The sequence below is a fragment of the Suricata suricatta genome, chromosome 8, assembly GCF_006229205.1.
Source record: "Suricata suricatta isolate VVHF042 chromosome 8, meerkat_22Aug2017_6uvM2_HiC, whole genome shotgun sequence".
Taxonomy (NCBI): domain Eukaryota; kingdom Metazoa; phylum Chordata; class Mammalia; order Carnivora; family Herpestidae; genus Suricata; species Suricata suricatta.
In genome coordinates, this window is record NC_043707.1 from 106,967,895 (window position 1) to 106,987,709 (window position 19,815).

Consider the following 19,815-nt stretch of genomic DNA (forward strand, 5'->3'; position numbering starts at 1 on the left):
CAACAGTAAACATTTATTTCTTGTACATCTGCAAGGCTGGGCTGAGCCCAGTTGGGTACTTCTGCTAGTCTCACTTGGGCTCATTCATGCATCTGGCAGGTCATCCAGTAGTCTAATCTAGATTAGGCTTTGCTGGGACCACTTTGCTCTAGCTGCTTCTCATCCTTCTTCTGGGACCAGCAGACTAGCCTGGACATAGTGATACCAGAATAGCAAGAGTATGCCTGCCATTTGCACAAGTGCTTTTCATGGTTCTGCCTATATTCGGGTTTGCTTGGCCCAGCATCCCCATTGGACAAAACGAGTCATGTGCCTGAGTCCACATTGAGACCACACTGCAAAGTTATGTGTCAAAGGGCATGGATTCCATAAGGGGTGAAGAATTGGAACCGCTGTTGCAATTTCCCATACCCTACAAATATCCCAATTAGCAGATCATAATTATTTGTCTTTTCTACCCTAATTGAGGGTAAAGACTTTCTTTCATTTTAAAAAATCATAACTACCAGTTATTATTAAATACCTCCTGTGGGCTTTGCTTGGTGCTTTATGTATTAGCTACAATTCTCACAATTCTGTTGTCATATTTTTTCCATTTTATAGATGAGAAAACTAGGCTTAGAGAAATTGAGTGAATTCCCAAAGTAGGATTTGGATCCAGATTCATTTGACTTCAAAGCCTATACCTGTTTCATTATAACACACTGTCCTTAATTTTTTTAATATATTCTCTACGATGCTAAGCACTTATGTATATTCCCCATGTGTTCTTATATGTATAGTATGTATAGGATTTGTAGAATTTGATTCTGACTGTATTTATTTTTTGTTATTTGAAAAAGATATTTCCTAGTTATTGGATAGATTAGAATGTGTTTGGTTGGCAAGTAACAGAAAATAATCAAAAGACCTTAAACAACAACATGACTCATATAACTGGAATTCTCGCAGTTTTATTAGGTTAAGGGTTGGTTTAATTCAGCAGCTAAATAGATGTTATTTAGAGGTGCCACATCATTCTGTTTCTTTGCTCTGTCTTTACATTGTCAACCTCATCCTAAGATTGGGTGTCATTCTACTCAAAAAAGTAGCTACCATCAACTTACATGCTATATGTTTTCTCTTCCATATCCAAGATGGAGGTGTAGGGGATTGTCAAAAACAGACAAGAGAGAGATTCTTCCAGACAGATTATGCTTCATTTCATAATACCTTCTTTTTAAGCTTGTTAAGAAAGCACAGAGAGAAATATCCTCATAATCAAACAATTTAAGGAGCCTCTTTGTGCAGAATGTTTCAGTGCCTAGAAGACTGGACATTTGGGGAATGAGTGGAATATAAGATTGTCAGGTAGGGATCTCAAGTGATAGTACTCTGTGGTCAAAAGAGTTAGCAAAAGAATTGCTTGGTGGATATTTTGGGGTCCTTCTTGTCTTTTCTACAATGGAGAAATTATGCTTTTTTCTCTGCTGTGCCAGTAAGAACCACTCAGCAATTACTTGGCCTAGTGTGGTGATTCATTCTCTTTACAGCAAAGTCACCTCAGTCAGGCAGAAACTTGGTACTGAGAAAAACACTCCAGGGGCACCTGGGTGGCTCAGTTGTTTGTGTCCGACTTTGGCTCAGGTCATGATCTCACGGTTTGTGAGTTCCAGCCCTGCAGCAGGTTCTCTGCTATCAGCACAGGGCCCGCTTGCTTTGGATCCTCTGTTCCCCCACTCCTTGCTCTTCCTACTTATGCTCTCTCTCTCAAAATAAAATAAACATTAGGAGAAAAAAATAAGAACTGCTCTCAGCTCATGAGGGAATGGATCAGTCCTCAGGCGGCTGAAAAGGACTTTTTATTCACATAGCCCTCGTCCTCTTCTCACTCACCATTTCCACCCCCATTGTATACCTTCTTTCTTTTTAAAAGAATAGTTACTTTGAAAATTCCTTGTTTATGTGGGTTGATATGTGCTGTTTCTGAGTTGTTTTTTTGTTAGACTTATAAGAAGCCTTATATAATCAGAGACCTTACAATGAAAGGAAACTCTGTCGGTTCAGTGACCAAACTCATGCATTATTTATAAAAATGAGCAGCCAGACCCCGATTCCAGTTTCTTGGTGTGCAGTGATATTGCTGTTAGTTGTGCCTGCTTCTTCTTTTTTGTTTGTTCCTGTGTGGCCCAGTACAGAGTATTCTCTTGACCTTATTTACCTTGAGCCAGATGTGATATTGTCGGGTGCCTGCCTTGGTTAACTTTGGCAGCACAGCCATACCTATTTTTCGCGCATGGGGTGGCTTTGGGGAGGCCTTTACTACCACATGATAGTTAAGAGAACAGTCCGGATGTACCAACAATGATCGCCCCTGTGACCCAGGACTTCTAAAGGAATGATGAGGGTAGGAGAAATGACAGGATGTGAATTATCAACTGCAAGGGAAGAAAGAGATTCATTTTACACATAACATTTGGAGTGAATCTGCTGTAGGCTAGGCATTCTGCTAGGCTCTGGGCTTATAAAGATAAAAAAATAAACCTATTTTCCTTTTTATTACTGTATAAGAAACTACCCTAAAACTCAGTGACTTAAAACAACCATTTTATTTTGCTTAAAATTTTGTAGGTCAGGAATTTGGAAGGGGTTTGCTGGGTCTCTGATGCTCATATGTCAGCTAGAGGACCTGCTTCCAGCATGGCTGCTTCATTCACATGCCTGGTGCCACAGTGGATGAAGGTGCTTTGGCTCCTGTCTTTTACTACATGGTGTCTCATTCTCTGGGTCATCTCCATATGGCTTGAGCTTCTCATAGCTTGGTGATATCAGGTAGTTAGACTTTTTATGTGGTGACTGGCGAGAAGTATAAGCCACCCAAATGGAAACTGAAAGACTTCTTATGATGTACATTTGAAAGTTCCAGAATGTCCCTTAAACTGCATTCTGTTGGTCAGATCTGATTCACAAGGAGGAGAATTATCAGGCTCTACATCTCACTGATCATTTTTATTCCACTGCAGTGCCTTTCAGGGACTCAGTGTTTAGTGACTGGTGTAGTAAGAAATTTCTTACTATGTCCTTCCTTAAAAGCTTTTTTTTTTAATGTTTATTTTTGAGAAAGAGAGAGAGAGAGAGGGAGAGAGCGCAAGCAACTGCGCTCAAGTGGAGGAGAGGGAGAGAGAGAGAAAGAGAAAAAGAATCCCAAGCTGACTCTGCACTGTCACCACAGGGCCCAACATGGGACTTGAATCCACAAACAGTGAGATCGTGACCTGAGCTGAAGTCGGACACTCAACCAGTTGAGACACCCAGGCGCCCCAAAAGCTATTTTTAAATATCCAGGCATCATTCCATGCCTGCTAACTCTTAGATATCCATATATTTTGTTGTTGTTACTCATTATACTTCATTTTCTTTTTTTCTGTCATCCATTTTCCATTCAATTATGTTACTAGTATTTAAAATACAACATAGCTCTGTTAGGTCACTCTTCAATCTTACCATTTCCTATTGTTAGAAAACTTGTTCCTCCAAAAGAAAACTACAGAATTAGTTTCTACATTTTCTCATTTCTTGAATTTAATCAGTTCCCAATCCTATTATTTTCTTTGTGATGTCTGCTTCTCCTTTCTCTGCATTCTTGCCATGATGTTCTTCCATGCCTTGATCTACAAAGACTTGGTGGCTGGTTTTCCTGTCTCTAGTCTTTCTTTACTTCAGTTTGCTGTGTCGGTACTCAAATAATCCATTAGGCATACTTTGATAATGTGATGCTTCTGTTTTAAAACTACTGTGTAGCATTCTAGACTCTATTTTATTTCAGAATACACAGCCCTCCTTTGAGTTAGGTGGGTCTTCTGTTGTCTTCTACACATACTGGCCTTAGATGTGCCTTCTGGGACCTGGGATGCCCTTATGTCTCTTCACCCTCCCACTTTCCAAGTTATGTCAAATCCCAGGCTCTCTAATGGACCTCAGTCTCCTAAATAGGGTCAATGATAATGCTTTGTGTGACTGGGCTCATCATATATGTTCAGGATGTGTTTATAGTTGGTTGTTTAGTGTAGACCCAGCTCTGAGAAAGCTGAATTAGCCCCAGTGAAAGAGCCCAAGGTCAGAAATAGTCTGAAGTGTCACATCTCAAGTTCTTTTATAATCAGTTTATTTCATTTATACTTGTAAAAATAGCTAGAAGCATTCCTATAAATATATGTTGGCATCTTTACTTTTGAAAAAGGTAGCCTTTATTAAATTTTTTTGGTTTGGTCATTTAGTAATAAAAATATCTCTAAATAAATTATGGCACATATTATCTGCCCTTATTTTTAGTGACTCCTTATGACATTTGAGAAACAGGAATTTGAGGTTGGCAGTCTAACCTAGAAATAATAGAAGAGTTCATTTAGTTTACTGTATTCTTAAAGCAGTTTTCCCCTGACTTGCTAGCTTGTTTCTGCCTTATTTACTCATTCTAAAAATACTTATTGGGCTCCTACTATGTATTTAGCACTATTCCAGGTATCGGGAATATAATAATGAACAAAAAATAATCTTTCCGCTCATGAAATTTATATTGTAGTCAGCAAAGGATGGGTAGAGGAGTTAGACTAAACAGGAAAACAAGTTGTAATATATATGGCTTAAGTGCTGTGGGGTTTGCAGTTTCAATATATGGACAGGTAAGGTCTCACAGAAAAAGCAAAAATTAAGGAATTAAGGGAACTAGCCACATGAATATCTGGGGAAAGAGTGTTCTAGGAAGTGGGAACAGTAAGGGCAAAGACATGAAGGCAGAAATGTGCTTTGTATGGTTGAAGAACTCCAAGGAGGGTGATACGGCTCCAGAGGAGAAAGTGATAAAGGATGGTAGATGGGGGTCAGAGAGGAAATGTGGTGTTGGACCACATAGTCTTATAGACTATGTAAGAACTTCAGCTTTTACTCAGGATGAATTGTGAAGTCTTTGGGGTTTTTGAGTAGAGGTATGACATTATGTGACTTGTCTATTTTTTTTTTTTAAATCATCTTTTTTTTTTTAAACTTTTTTTTCTAATGTTTTATTTATTTTGATACAAAGAGAGACAGAGCATGAGAGGGGGAGGGGCAGAGAGAGAGAAGGAGACACAGAACCGGAAGCAGGCTCCAGGCTCTGAGCTAGCTGTCAGCACAGAGCCTGATGCGGGGCTCGAACCCACAAACGTGAGATCTGACCTGAGCCAAAGTCGGAGGCTTAACTGACTGAGCCACCCAGGCGCCCTGTGACTTGTCTTTTAAAAAGATCACTCTGGCTACTGTGAGGTGAATAGACTGAAAAGGAGGCAAGGGCGAAGGCAGGAAGACTACTTAAGTGACTATTGCAATAGAGTATGTATAAGAAATAAAGACTATGCAAAAAGGGTGAGAGAGAATGGTGACTTGGACCATAGTTGTAGTTACAGCAGTAGCCATGCTGCTGGTGATTCTGGATCTATTTTGAGAGTAAACAAGGTTTTCCTGATGCATCGGGTATGGGCTGTGAGAAGATAAAGGGAGTCAAGGATAGCTCTGAGATTTTTGGTCAGAACACCTGAAGGATAGAGTTTCTATTAAGGGAGATGGAGAAGACTATAGGATGTACAAGATGGAAGATGGTTGATAGGTCAGGTTTTTTTTTAAGTTTATTTTTATTTATTTTTGAGAGATAGAGTAAGCAGGGGAAGGGCAGAGAGAGAGAGGAAGACAGAATTCTAAGCCAGCCAGAGCTGGATGCAGGACTTGAACCCATGAACCATGAGCTGAAGTCAAGAGCTGCTTAACCAACTGAGCCACGCAGGCTCCCTGAGAGGTCATTTTTAAACAGATGGAATTTGAAATATTTATTGGACATCTAAGTGGAGATAATTTTATAGAACACAGGGATTCCATGGAGTACTGAGTGATACTTTCCTTGTTTAGATCCTGTTTATCAGCTTTTTCATTAGAAAATATTCCACTGAATTGCAAGGAGGCATTTTTCAACTGCTGTATTACTTACTTCTTGAGTAATAATAATAAAAAAAATTATTAATTAAGTTGTCCTTTCTTTTTTCTTTTTTTCCCTTTTTTTCTTTTCTTTTCTTTCTTTCTTTTTTCATCTCTGTACCCAACATGGGCCTCAAACTCATGACCCCATGATCAAGAGTTGCATACTTTACTGACTGAGCCAGCCAAGTACCCTGTTTTTTTAAACCATGTATATATAGATATATAGATATATAGATATGAGAAAGAGAGAGAAAGAGAGAGAGGTGGGGGAAGGCAAAGAATTTAAGGTCTCTTTAGCTAAGTAGTGGAGCTGGAATTTGAGTCAAGTTCTGGCTCACTGTAATCCTATGTTTACTAGACTTTAAGCTCTTTGGGCTTGGTTATTTTATTCACTACTGAATCTTCAGCAGCTGGCACATAAAGGCATGGAATAAATACTAGTTGAGTGAATGGATAAATGGATGAATGAATGAATACTGCTTCCCAACACTTGAATTTACAGCAGTTAGTCTGTTTGCCACCAAGACATTTGCTTCTTTCAAGGTTGTTTTGGCCATCCATTTGATGAATCTTTTTTTTTTTAATTTTTAAATGTTTTTACTTATTTTTGAGAGACATAGAGAGACAGTGGGAGCAGGGGAGGGTCAGAGAGAGAAGGAGGCACAGAATCCGAAGCAGGCTCCAGCCTCCGAGCTAGCTGTAAGCGGAGCCTGATGCGGGGCTCGAACCCACAAACCACGAGATCATGACCTGAGCTGAAGCTGGAAGCTTAACCGACTGAGCCACCCAGGTGCTCCTTGATGAATCTTTTCTCAGTGTTGGTAGAGATAGGATAACTGGAGGATTTAGAAAGTGCTTTAAGGGATTTCTAGCTAATCTTTCTCCCGATCTTCTCCATGACTGTGAGACTAGTGTCCTCTCCATGACTGTGAGACTAGTGCAGCAATTGAATTCATAGAGCTCTTTTTGAGTTTAGGCTAAACCAGTTTCTAATAGAAGTTTTGACAAGTATTACTTTTCTTAATTTGATAAGTGTTATCAATCACAGGTGGTCTGTGCAGGCACTTGAGCGCTGTTCCTACTTTGGGTACTGTAGCAAGAATGAAAAGACAGTGGACGGAGGGTGCTTTCCCAATGTACCTCTCATACATTCCTGGTATTCAAGGGCAGTTCAGCATTCCTACACCTGATACATCATCACTATGGGCACTTTCTACATCTACCTGTTCTTTATGTTGGTCTTTTCTTGTTATCATGGTCACCATGATTTGCTTATACAGTAAATTCTTAGATCAGTGATTTCCAAAGTTAGTCATAAACATTTCTTTTCTTAACATGCTCATTTTAGCACATTTCACCTTCCTGTAATAATTGCTTATGTTTATTTATTTATTTATTATTACATTTATTTTCTACTCAACAAATAATTACTAAGCAGACACGTTGTGTCAAGGGCCAGTTTAGCTGAATTTTGAAAAAGAGAAACTGGTTTATGAAGGTGGCAGAATAATTGTCTAAAGCCTTCTGGTATGAGGCACAAGTAGATGCCTCATAAATGTTAAAGTAATAACTTGTAGAAGTATGAATATAGTGCTTAGGTTTCCTACTATCTTAGCTGATAGTTCTCTTTCCCTATATCCTGACTTTCCCACGTTCTATATTTTATCAGTCACCATGTCCTGTCCACTTTCTCTTTTTACTATCTTGAGTCCATTCACTTTACACCAGTTCCTTCAGCCATCATTTTGCAATAACCTAGTCTATCAGTCTTCTTCCTCACCTAAAATCCATATTGTCCATGTTGCCAGCCAAGTGGTCCTTCTAAATTACAAATCTGTTTTTTAACCATCTTAGCCATTTTTAAGTGTACAGTTCAAAAGTATTAAATATGTTTACATTTTTTATTTTCTACTTTCTATTTCTGTGATTTTGACTGCTCCAGGTACCTCATAGAAATGGACTCATATAGAAATTGTCTTTTTGTGACAGGCTTATTTCACTTAGCATAATTTCCTAAAGGTTCATCCATCTTGTAACATATCATGGAATTTCCTTCCTTTTTACAGATGAAAAGGGACACGTGGGTGGCTCAGTCAATTAAGTGTCCGACTTCAGCTCAGGGCATGATCTCATGGTTTGTGGGTTCAAGCCCTGCGTCAGGCTCTGTGCTGACAGCTTGGAGCCTGGAGCCTGCTTTGGGTTCTGTGTGTGTCTCTCTCTGCTCCTCCCCCATTCATGCTCTTCTGTCTCAATAATAAATAAACATTTTTTTAAATGATGAAAAATATTCTATTATAAATGTATACCACATTTTACTTACCCATTCATCCATTGATGGACATAAACACAGTATTTAATACATATCTAATTTGCTTCTCCCTTCATAAACCCTTCTATGGCTCCTCATTGCCCTCAGGGTCAAGTCAGAACATCTAATCCTACTACTGCTTGTGTGTGTAGCCTCACTGCTCACTTCTCTCACCTCTTTGCTCCTGTCTCAATTATGCACCACAGTTATATTAACCTTTTTCAGTTCCAAAAATGGGACATGACCCTTTCCACCCCTGAGCCTCTGTACTAGCTCTTCCTTCTGCCTATAACACAACCTCTCCATCTCCTATTGGCCCAGCCAACTTCTACTTAACCTTCAGAATCCAGCTTATATATATTATTTTCTCTCAGAAGCCTTTCCTGATCTTGTAAGCTTAGGTACCTCTCCTATATGTTTACATATGTAGATTATAAATTCATTAAGGGCAAGGACCATTTTGTTTACATTGCTATCAGCTGTTTCCTAGCATAATGCCTGACAAATGATAGCTGCTTATTGTATTTGTTGATTGAATGAATAAATGGATAAACAGTGGCATTTTCTGGCTCAAAACCTTCAGTGATTTCTTCATTGATTACAGTATAGTTTTTTTAATGTTTACTTATTTTGAGAGAGAGAAGAGGGCAGAGAAAGAGAGAGTGAGAGAGAGAATCCCAACCAAGCCCTGTATCATCCATGCAGAGGCTGATGTGGGGCTTGAACCTACAAACTGTGAGATCATGCTCCTAGCCAAAACCAAGAGTCAGATGCTTAACTGAGCCACCCAGATGTCCCTACACTATAGTTTTATAACCTTAATTGTTTACCAGAATTGCTTAGTAGCTTTTTAAGAAAGTGCAGATGCCAGAACCTCACACAAGACCCACTGAATTAAAGTCTTGGTGGAGGCCTAGGCATCTGTATTTTAAAAAAGTTAATATAGTCGATCGATCAGCTCATGATCTTGCAGTTTCGTAAGTTTGAGCCCTGCATTGATCCCTGTCAGTGCAGAGCCTGCTTGGGATTCTCTCTCTCCTCTCTTCTCTGCCCCTGTGTGCTCTTATGTATGCTGTTTCTCTTTTTCTCCTTCTCTTTCTCCCTCTCCCTCTGTCTCCCTCTCCCCCTCCCTCCCTCCCTCCCTCCCTCTCTTTCTCTCTCTCACTCTCTCTCTCTCTCTTTCAAACTAAAGAAACAAACTTTATATATATAAAAAATAAGTTCATAGGTTTTTCTGATATACAGCTAGGGTTAAAACATGGAATTCAGGATAAACTCCTAGCTTGGTATCCTGGTCCTCTGTGCTCTAGCATCATCTTGCCTGTTTTCTGCTAGGTCTCCTCTTCTTTAATGAGTACTCTGTTATTCAAACAAACTGGTTTTCATGTGTTTACTAAACACAGTCTATGTTTCTTTGCCTCCTTATTCATATTTCTTGATCCTAGGATGTACTCTTTCCCTTTATTATGTAGAAATCTTCACTCCCTTCAAGACTTAGCTCAAAGTCCACTTATTTCTCCATAAAACCTTTTCTGATTCTTTCTTTGCCATTGCTTTCTCTCCTCTCCTTGCCAAATTTGGTCATAATGTTCCCCGCCATTGATCTTCTTCCCCTGTATTTTTTTTTTTTTGTTTTTTTTTCCTGCCTGTATAGTCTTTTATGTGTGTCTGTGTACCTCTCTTATTACACATTCTGCCATGTATTGAAATTATTTTTGCATTGGTTTCTCTATGCGAATGTAAGCTTCCATAGTAGAAGGAACCCAGGCTTTGGGGTCAAAAGGCTTGCATAAAACTTCAGGCTCTACTATTACTAGTACAATAACCATAGGTAAATTATTTAAATTCTCTAGGCTTGATTTCCTCATTTATTAAAAAAAAAGATAACAAGAATATTTCAGGATGTTACAAGGTTCACATGAGATGAAAGCGCCTTATAAAACCAATTAGTTGCTGGTTATTACAGGGATAGTATTTTACTCATCTATATATCTCTGATTTCCCAGCAGTACCTTGTATTAGAAGACACTTTATAGATAATTGACTGAATGATTGAATGGAGGAAAAGGAAGCATGTTTTATGCCATCTAAAAAGTGAAGTGGAGGTAAATTTTCTTTTAAAAATTCCTTTTAGGGGAGCCTTGGTGGCTCATTTGGTTAAGCATCAGACTCTTGATTTTGGCTCAGGTCACGATTTCTCACGTTCTTGAGTTCAAGCCCCACATCAGGCTCTGCACCAACTTAGAGCTGACATTGCAGAGCCTGCTTGGGATCTCTCTTTCTCTGTCCCTTCCCAACTTAATGTGTGCATGCCTGTACATGCACATGCTCTCTCTCTCTCTCTCTCTCTCTCAAAATAAATAAATTTCAAAAATTATTTAGGGGCACCTGGATGATGCAGTAGGTTAAGTGTTCCACTCAGGTCATGATCTCACGGTTTGTGGGTTCGAGCCCTGCATTGAACTCCCTGCTGTCAGTGCAGAGCTTTGGATCCTCTGTTCCCCTCTCTCTCTGCGCCTCCCAGGCCTGCATGTGCTCTCTCATTAATAAACATTAAATCAATACACATTAAAACATTTTTTAAAATTTTATTTCTTTGAGAGAAAGAGAGAGAGAGAGTGCAAGTAAGAGAGGGGCGGGGCCGGGGAGAGAGAGAGAGAGAGAGAGAGAGAGTGACAGAGAGAGAGAGAGATAAGCAGGGCTTGAGTTCACCAGATATATGAGATCATGACCTGAACTGAAGTCAGATGCTTAACTGACTGAGCCACCCAGGAGTCCCCTAAAATTTTTTTAAATAGATTTTTAAAATGTATTTTAGAGCTTATATGAATGGCTGGAACTCTTGCCTCATGAATCCTTTTACGTTGATCAATTATAAGACCTCTTGCATAGTCATCCTTTGATTCTGTAACTAATTTGCTCAACGACTTATTTTCCATCCACATTAGCTAGTCAGTCAAACATGTATTTCTGGTACACCCAGAAAGAACAGAACTGAGCCCTGGACTTTTAGAAATACAAATAAAACAATAGACATATTACCTGATAAGTCAGCTGAAGTTTTGGATAAGAAAATATTTCATTTTTTTAAACCAGTAATTTATTATAGTTGGCAGTATCAGGGATACTTTATTTATTTATTTATGACATTTAAAAATAAGCTTTTTTCTGATTATAAAATCAGATATTAAAGAAATAGTTAATATTTCTTGAATTTTCAGTGTCACATGTATTTTCTTTTTTCATTCTTATGACAACCCTCTGAGATATAGCCACTATTACTGTTATTTTATGTAAGAAGAAACTGAGAATTAAAGAGATTAAATAATACTTGGAAAGCAGTTGTCCCACTTTTTACCTATTTAGCTCAATTTTTAAGTCTTAGTTTAAATTTTCACTTCACTAGAGTGACTTTTCCTAATGACCTCCCACAGCTTGTGAGTTGGCTTCTTATTTTCTTTGATAGCACTCTGTCTTTTTCATTGTAGTATATCTTATAACATGATTCTTTTATATGTGTATTGTCCCTCTTTTTCCCCTATGTCACTTCCGTAAGGACTGGGACCTTTTCTGTTTTGTTTATTGCTAGCAAGAAATAGGTGGCAGGCCATTGAAGAGGTAGGAGTTGGGTTGGAAGAATTAGTTGGGCTTCTTTGGGCACTGCCTTCCTATCGAGCTAGGAAGCTAAAGACAATGTTGTTAGGTGCTGGGAAGCTAGAGTGTTAGTCAGAAGGCACCATAGTTAGGGAGGACGGTTGTGTTTAGTGTGGTTCTTGCGCTCTTCACTACCTGTCTCTTTGACGAAGCTAATATGGGGTGCTTTGGCCACTTAGAAGGACATGGATGTTATAGAAGGAAAATGTATAATGTGGGGCTAGAATAGATTACCGTTCAGATATGTTCTGTCATACTTATTCTGTATTCTTGGGCATTGTTTTCCTGATGAATATGCACTTTTGAAAAAATGTCTTATCTATCATGGCAAGTGAGATAAATAAGGACAGTATAATGTATATGTTCTGATATTGACTAACTTATCCTGTACATAAGGTCATCAGAATACTTTTTCTGAGAATACCTAAAAGGTAAGGAGGCATTCATGAAGATCAGAAAAAACAGTAAAAATTTGGGAAATAGAGACTAGATCATGCAAGGTCTTAAGCCATGATAAGGATTTTGAAACTTATTTTAAATATAGCAGGAAGCCATTGAAAGATTTTAGATAGGAGAGTCATATGATACAATTTGAATTTTAAAAATAATAGTTTGGCTACTCTAGGGAGAATAGATGGTTGAGGGACCAAAGTGAGGGCAAGGAGAATATAGGGAGAAATTTATGTTAGAGATTATGTGAGAGATGTGGGTAGTTTGAACTGTGGTGGTGTCCATGAAAATGTTTAAAGATCTGTCTTGGAAATAGACACACAAGATCCTTGTTGTGACTTTGATAAGGAGGAGAATGAGAAGGGCCCCTGGGTGGCTCAGTCAGCTGGGTGGTGGTCTTCAGCTCAGGTCATCATCTCACAGCTTGTGAGTTCGAGCCTCGTGTCAGTCTCTGTGCTGATAGCTTGGAGCCTGCTTCAGATTTTGTGTCTCCTCTCTCTAACCCTCCCTTGCTCACGCTGTCTCTCTCGCTCTCGCTCTCTCTCTCTCTCTCTCTCTCTCTCTCTCTCAATAAAATAAAATAAATTTTTTTGAAAAAAGGGAAATGAGAAATGAAATGGTACGCAGTTTCTAGGTAGGTGGTAGTGCTGCTTTACTGAGATATGGAAAACTTGGAGAGTACAGCTGGAATACTTCTCCCTTTGTTGTACATATGTTACCTGTATTACCTGAAAACATTTTTTTCTTTTAACATAATGCTGTTATCGGCATAGTCTCTTCACTATAGAAAACCAGACTCAGTCTTTGTTCTAGCCCATCATAAGGCCCTTTTTGGGGCAAGATTTTCCTAGTTTAAGCTCTAAAGACTGAGTGAGGTAGCTGATGAGAGCTGACTCATGGAGAGTGAGGAAGGAACCCTGTATTCATTCAGCAAGTATTTATGGGGGCCTGCTTTACCAGACACCGATCTAGGCATGGTATTGAACCTGTTTTCAATGAACTCATGAAGTGTCAGGATCTTCTGAATTTATTTGGAAAGGGTTTCAGAATTCAGTGCTATGCTCATTCTCTGCTTCTAGTCATTGAGACCTTTTTTTTTTTTTTTTTTACAATTTAGAATCCTCCAAACCCTTCTGAGTGGTATCATATCCAGATCTGCTGCTTTGCGTATATTGAGAGTTGGCTCTAGGCTAGTATTAGCTGCTGCCCAGAGAGTCCCAGTAGCTAACAGAGGAAAGATAATTTTGAAAAAGTTGGCAAAATAAATCTAAGCTTAATTCACTGAAGATTAACCATCTGATTTTTCTCATTTTCTCATTAAAGGGCACATCATTCTGGCATTTGAGATGGTTCAAAACCAAGGAAGAGAAAAGGCTCTCCTTTCGTGTTTTAGGATGTAGATACTTATATACCAGACCTCAGATCTGTTTTCTCTGCAGCAGAACCACAACTAGCTGGGTCCTCTTTCCCCACCACTTCCTTTGATAACTGCTAGTAGTCTTCATGAATTTTTGTGAGTGTGAGGGTATTTAATTACCCTTTAGCCTTTGGAGATTCCTGCCAGCACTTGGAGTGGCTGTTGAGCCGGGAAGCTGTCTTCCACATAGCAAGTTGTACATCTCTCCTTTCTTTCTGTCCCTCTACCTACCATTTGCCACTAGAAGATACCATTTGAGGTTTAGTGTGCTTCCTTTAACTTTGCTTGATTTATTCCTTATTCTGAGGCCAAATGGTATGCTAATATAGGCAGAGTGGGTAGAAGAAATGATTGGTTCATTTGAGGATGAAGTTTCTTTGATATAAATTAATTAGAAACCTAACTTCTTTTTGTTTCTATTTTCATCTTGTCCACTGTCAACCCCCTATTCCTCAGATCTGGTGGGAAGGCAGGGTATGTTTGTCTTCCTTAATGTATTGCTTTGTTCACTCTGACTGAGGCCAATCACCAGGTCAATGTCAAAAGATTCCTATGTGGATTTGCAGAGTGTGGGGTTGTAGTAGATATGGGTTAGCAAGCTGGAGAAAAGAATGATTTTAAGCATAAATCCAATAGCCTTATATATAGATTTGGGAATAAAAAAGCAGACTGGATGGAGTGGTCAGGAGCCTTGGCCTGATCTGAAATCACGTGTGAAACTCTTGATTACAAAGAGAGCTTCACTCTTCTTATTTCTTAGTTTATTTCTTTGAGAAGATTTGTCCTACAGATTTATCTTAAAAAATTTTTTTTTAATGTTTACTTATTTTAGAGAGAGAGAGGGAGGGAGAGAGAGAGAGAGAGAGCGAGCATGCGAAAGTGTGAGAAGGGGAGGGGCAGAAAGAGAGAGACACACACAGAATCTGAAGCAGGCTCCAGGCTCTGCACTGTCAGCATGGAGCCCAATGCAGGCTCAGACTCACAAGCTATGAGATCATGACCTGAGCCAAAGTCCTCCGCCCAACCAACTGAGCCACCCAGGCACCCCTACAGATTTATCTTTTAATATTTACTTTATTTAAACATATTTGATTTTGATTATGAGATGTTTGTTGGAAGAGTTAAAAATCTGTGGGGAAAGCTTAATCTTGTAGGGAAACATTCATTTTGATGTTTATAGTAGCTTACATGCTTAGAAAAACACTTGTACTATTTCAGGTATGTTAAACAAACATGTTCTTTAAGCAGTGAATGGGTTCATACTAAGTGTCTATGGGAAGGGTGAAGAAAGAGGGGGAGATATCTTTATGGCCTCTTCTACTTAGACTTCAGTTGCTGACAAAAGAAATATCTTCTATAATTTCCAAGAGGAAACCTTAGTTTTATATATATATATATATATATATATATATATATATATATATATATACACACACACACACACACATATATATATGTATATTTTATTATAATTTATTGTCAAATTGGTTTCCATATAACAGCCAGTGCTCATTCTAGCAAGTGCCCTCCTCCATGCCTGATTTTTAAAGTCTGTGATTTTGACCACTTTAAGGAGTTTGCCAATAGGGTGATAAAAATATCCTCAGAATTTCATATCTGAGTAGCCAAATGTACTGTTTTATATTTCACTTTATATCCAATGCTACCATAGTATCTGCCAGATAGTAGGCATTATTAAATATTTATTTTGGATGGTATTTATCAGAAAATTTCTCTAAAAGCACACTTCCCTTTTGATCTTAAATTACATTGACTAAATTAGGATGGCTTCTAATGAGAGAGGACTTAAAACCTGCCTCCATTTATTTAAATGTATTAATCAGGGGCACCCGGGTGGCTCAGTCGGTTAAGCGGCTGACTTCAGCTCAGGTCATGATCTCACAGTTCGTGGGTTTGAGCCCTGCGTTGGGCTCTGTGCTGACAGCTCAGAGCCTGGAGCCTGCTTCTGATTCTGTGTCTCCCTCTCTCTCTGCCCCTCCCCCAGTCATGCTCTGTGTGTCTCTCTCTCAAAAATAAATTTAAAAAAAACGTTAAATGTATTTATCAGTCATTTGTTCATTCAACAATTTGTTATTCACTTCACTGGATACTGAGCTTACAAAGTTGAGAAAAACCTGGTCCCTGCCATTAAGGTTATACTACAGTGTGATAAGCAATAGTAGAAATACATATAGGGGGATAAATGGCATAAAGTATAGAATGGGGTATTAGGAAATGCTTTCCAAAATAAAAGACTCAAACTAGGTTTAGAAGGATGAATAAGAATTAACAAAGCTATGAAAAGAAAGAGGAGTATTCTGGGCAGTAGATAAGCATATATGAAGGTAGAGAGAATGAAACATTTAAATATTCTGAAACACTTTTTAGGTTCCCTTTCCCTTTGGGTCAGTTCATTACTACTGACTGCTTCAGTCAGCAGCCCTGATGGATCTCCTGAACATTGGCAAGCTTGGGCCTTGGCAGATGTGGGGATATATGCTTGTAGTGGCTGTGGAACTTCGAGCTGAGAACAGGAGCCTCCTTTGGAGCACAGGCCTCCCACAGGGCGCTCTTGGGATGCCTGTCCTGAAATTACCCAGGGCAGTAACAAAGCTTTCTTTTCTTCTTTAAACCAAGCCAGCAGGATGGGATGTCTGCTAGCCTTTGTGTTTGGAGCCGACCAAAAGACATACAGTGGCCGGCACAATGGCATTGTTGGGCTTCGGTGAAAACTAGGTCGGGGCCCAGGCCCTCATCTGTAGAGGGCTCATCCAAAGAACAGAGGTTTGACAAGTCACTGATTTGGCGGATACTGATTTGACACTGATACTGATTTCTGATGTGTTTCTGACTTACTGATGGCACCTAAGATTATAGGATCTCTTCCCATTGCTTCTCTGAACACCTGAATTTGGAATCTTTGAGTTGCCTTTGACTCTTTTCCCTCAGTTCTCCATATTTACCACTTGGTTACTATATCCTTTAGATTCTATCTCTGCATATTCTAACCCTAGCCCACCTTTTCATGCCTATAATAATAGCACTCCAAGTCAGACATTTGGTCACCTCTCATCTGTACTGCTGCAGTACCCTCCAAACCTTCCTCTAGTTCCTCCTCTATGCTGCGGTCAACATGGTCTTTCTAAAATGTAGTTTTGGGCATGTATTAGTTTCCTAGGGCTGCCATTACAAAGCACCACAATGTGGGTGGCTTATAACAACAGAAATTTATTCTGAAGGTTGGAAGTCCAAAATCAGAAGTGTTGGCAGCGCCATGCTGTCTCTCTGAAAGCTCTAGGGCAAGATCCTTCCTGGCCTCTTCCTAGCTTCTGGTGGTGTCTCTTGGCTTACAGTGTGTAACTCTTATCATTCACATCTTTGCCTTCCTTATTACATAACTTTCCCCCTATGTCTGTGACTCTTCTCCACTTTTTATAAAGATACGAATCCTGTTGGGTTAAGGATCTACCGTATTCTAGTATGACCCTATCTTTATTCGATTCTATCTGCAAAGACCTTTTTCCCCAATAAGGTCACATTCACAGGTACCAGAGGTTAGGACTTGAGCATATCTTTTGGGGAGACATAATTCAACATATAACATATCATAGTATACCATTACCTATAGACCTTTAGTGCTGCCGTGGTCTGACAGATTAACTGTAGATGTTTCATCATGGTGTTCCAGAATTTATCTAAAAATATTGTATATTTATAATAATAAATATAATAATAACAGCAATAGACAACAACTGACATATACTGAGAACTTTCTTTGACATTGTTCTAATAAGCATTTGACACATCAGCTCATTGAATCTTCATAACTCCATAAGTTAGGTACTAATCTTTTTCGTTGTTGTCATTAGATACTATTCTTATGCCCATTTTATAGATGAGTATTAAAGAAATTGAATGACCAAGCCAGGGCCACACAGCTTGTCAGAAGTTAAGAGTCAGTCCTAAGCAATGTAACTCTGTAGTCTGTGGGCTTTACCACTATACTGTACCACCCCATTACTTTTTAGTTTCATCCCTTCTCTCTACTTATACCTTATTTGGGAAAAAGAAAAGGAATAACTACTAATCTCTGCACTTTATCTGTGTGTTCATTTTATGCAGAAATGTCTTTCTTATTTCTAGTCCTACATATGGGCTTCCATGAAATGAAACTAAATCGTCAACAATGAGGATTCCAGGCCTGGGTGAGGGAAGGGTATTCCAGGTAAAAGGACCAGCAATGTGCACGAATGTGCAAGTAAGCAGGGGTCAGGCCTTTATAAGCAGGAGCGAAAGGCTTCTTGTGCCATGGTAAGTAAGGGTTGTGGGTTTTATCCTAGGAGAAATAGGGCATCCTTGAATAATTTTAACAGGGATTGGCTTCAGGTTGGCATTTCAGAAGGATTATTTGTGGTGTATTATAGAAAAAGGATTGGAATGAGGGCTAAGTCTGTTCAAGATACAAGAAAGGGACAAGAAGACTAGTTAGAAAGCCAGTGGAATAACCCAGGAGTTGGATTATGAAGATAAGATCTTGACAGTGGGGAGAATGAGTTGTGTACTATGAGCCGAGCCCTGTGCTAGGCATACTTTGTATACCTTATTTCTTTTAATTACCCCCTCCCTTCGATTAAACACCAAAATCTGTTGCTCCTACTTCTAAGATGTCTCCAGATATTAACCTTTACATTCTTGCTGTCATTGTCCTTTTCAGACCTTTGTCTTCCCACTTGGATGATTCCAGAAGCCTCCTAACTGGCTTCAACTCCTGACTTTCCCACACAGTTTTTACAGTACTCTTAAAAAGATATTTCTGTATAGGATATATGACATTATTGTCCTGTGTGAAAAAAAATTGTTAGTTGATTATCCTCTCAACTAGACTGTGAACTAGGCTAGACTGAACTGTGAACTAAGAGCAGAGACTGGCCCCACTTAGGTTTGTGTTTTCACATAATAGGGGTTCAGTGTTTGTGTAGGTGAATTTGGATAAAGAGATGGGCAGATCTTCCTCAGGACAGCCCTGCTAGTTAAATGGTAGCAAATGATCTGTAGTAGTTAGATGGTAGCATATTTATCTGCCTTGGGTGAGTGCCCCAGCTCCAGGCTAGTGGGTAGGTTTTTCAAAAAGCCATAATAATTCTTACAGTTGATATTTTCTTCAGAGCCTCTGGATATGCCTTTAAACCAGTGTTTAGAGATAAGCTCGTTTGTTGCGGCTATCAGTATATTGATAATTCAAAGTTTTAAAAAAGTATCCCTTTTGTCTTATTCTTCTGGCTGGTCATGATTGGGTGAGCCTACTATAACTGACTAAAATCAGCAAGAATTGGGAACAGGAGCCCTGGGTGTAGTGAGTGTTACCTTAAGGAGAGGTTAAGTGTTGCCTAGTGCTGCTCCAGAATATTCTCTACGTGGGTATGGTTATGAGAGCCTATGGCGATATATGGGAAGAACCATATTCTCAGCCTACACAGGCTCCCAGCTTTCTTTTAGGACCCAATTCAGATGTTACTACTCTCTGAAATTTTCCAAAATCAGGGAGAGTCAGTTTCTACTTTCATACTTCAAGTATTTACCTCTACCGAAGGGTTATTGATATTATTTACTTACATCTGTGTCTTTCACTGGACTTCTTTAAGATATAAAGTCCACATTTACTATGTGTAATGCACTCTTATAGTCACTGGGGAAAATAATGCTGATGTAAACTGGTAGATTCTTACTGTCATATGGGGTGACAAGAAGCAGAGAAGTGCTCAAAAAATGATATAGAAGTAACTTTAATTGATATTTCTGGGTGGAGAACTGAGTGTCCACTAATCTGACTCATTGGTGATTTTTTATGGTATCAACATATGATTTCCTGTATACATAATATTATTAGCTTCCAACACACATTTATTTATTGACTGCTTTTATGAAAAGAGTCTTTAATGAAATCATGTATCAAACACAAATGAAATGGAAGAAACTCTGTTATAATATTTTATTAGACCAA

General features: G+C 38.9%; 1 protein-coding gene across 1 annotated transcript in view; it reads left to right on the top strand.

Moving 5' to 3' along the window:
* The window catches only part of TESK2 (testis associated actin remodelling kinase 2), a 100,782-nt gene that overhangs the window by 65,789 nt on the left and 15,178 nt on the right, over positions 1–19,815 (top strand). The window lies entirely within an intron of this gene.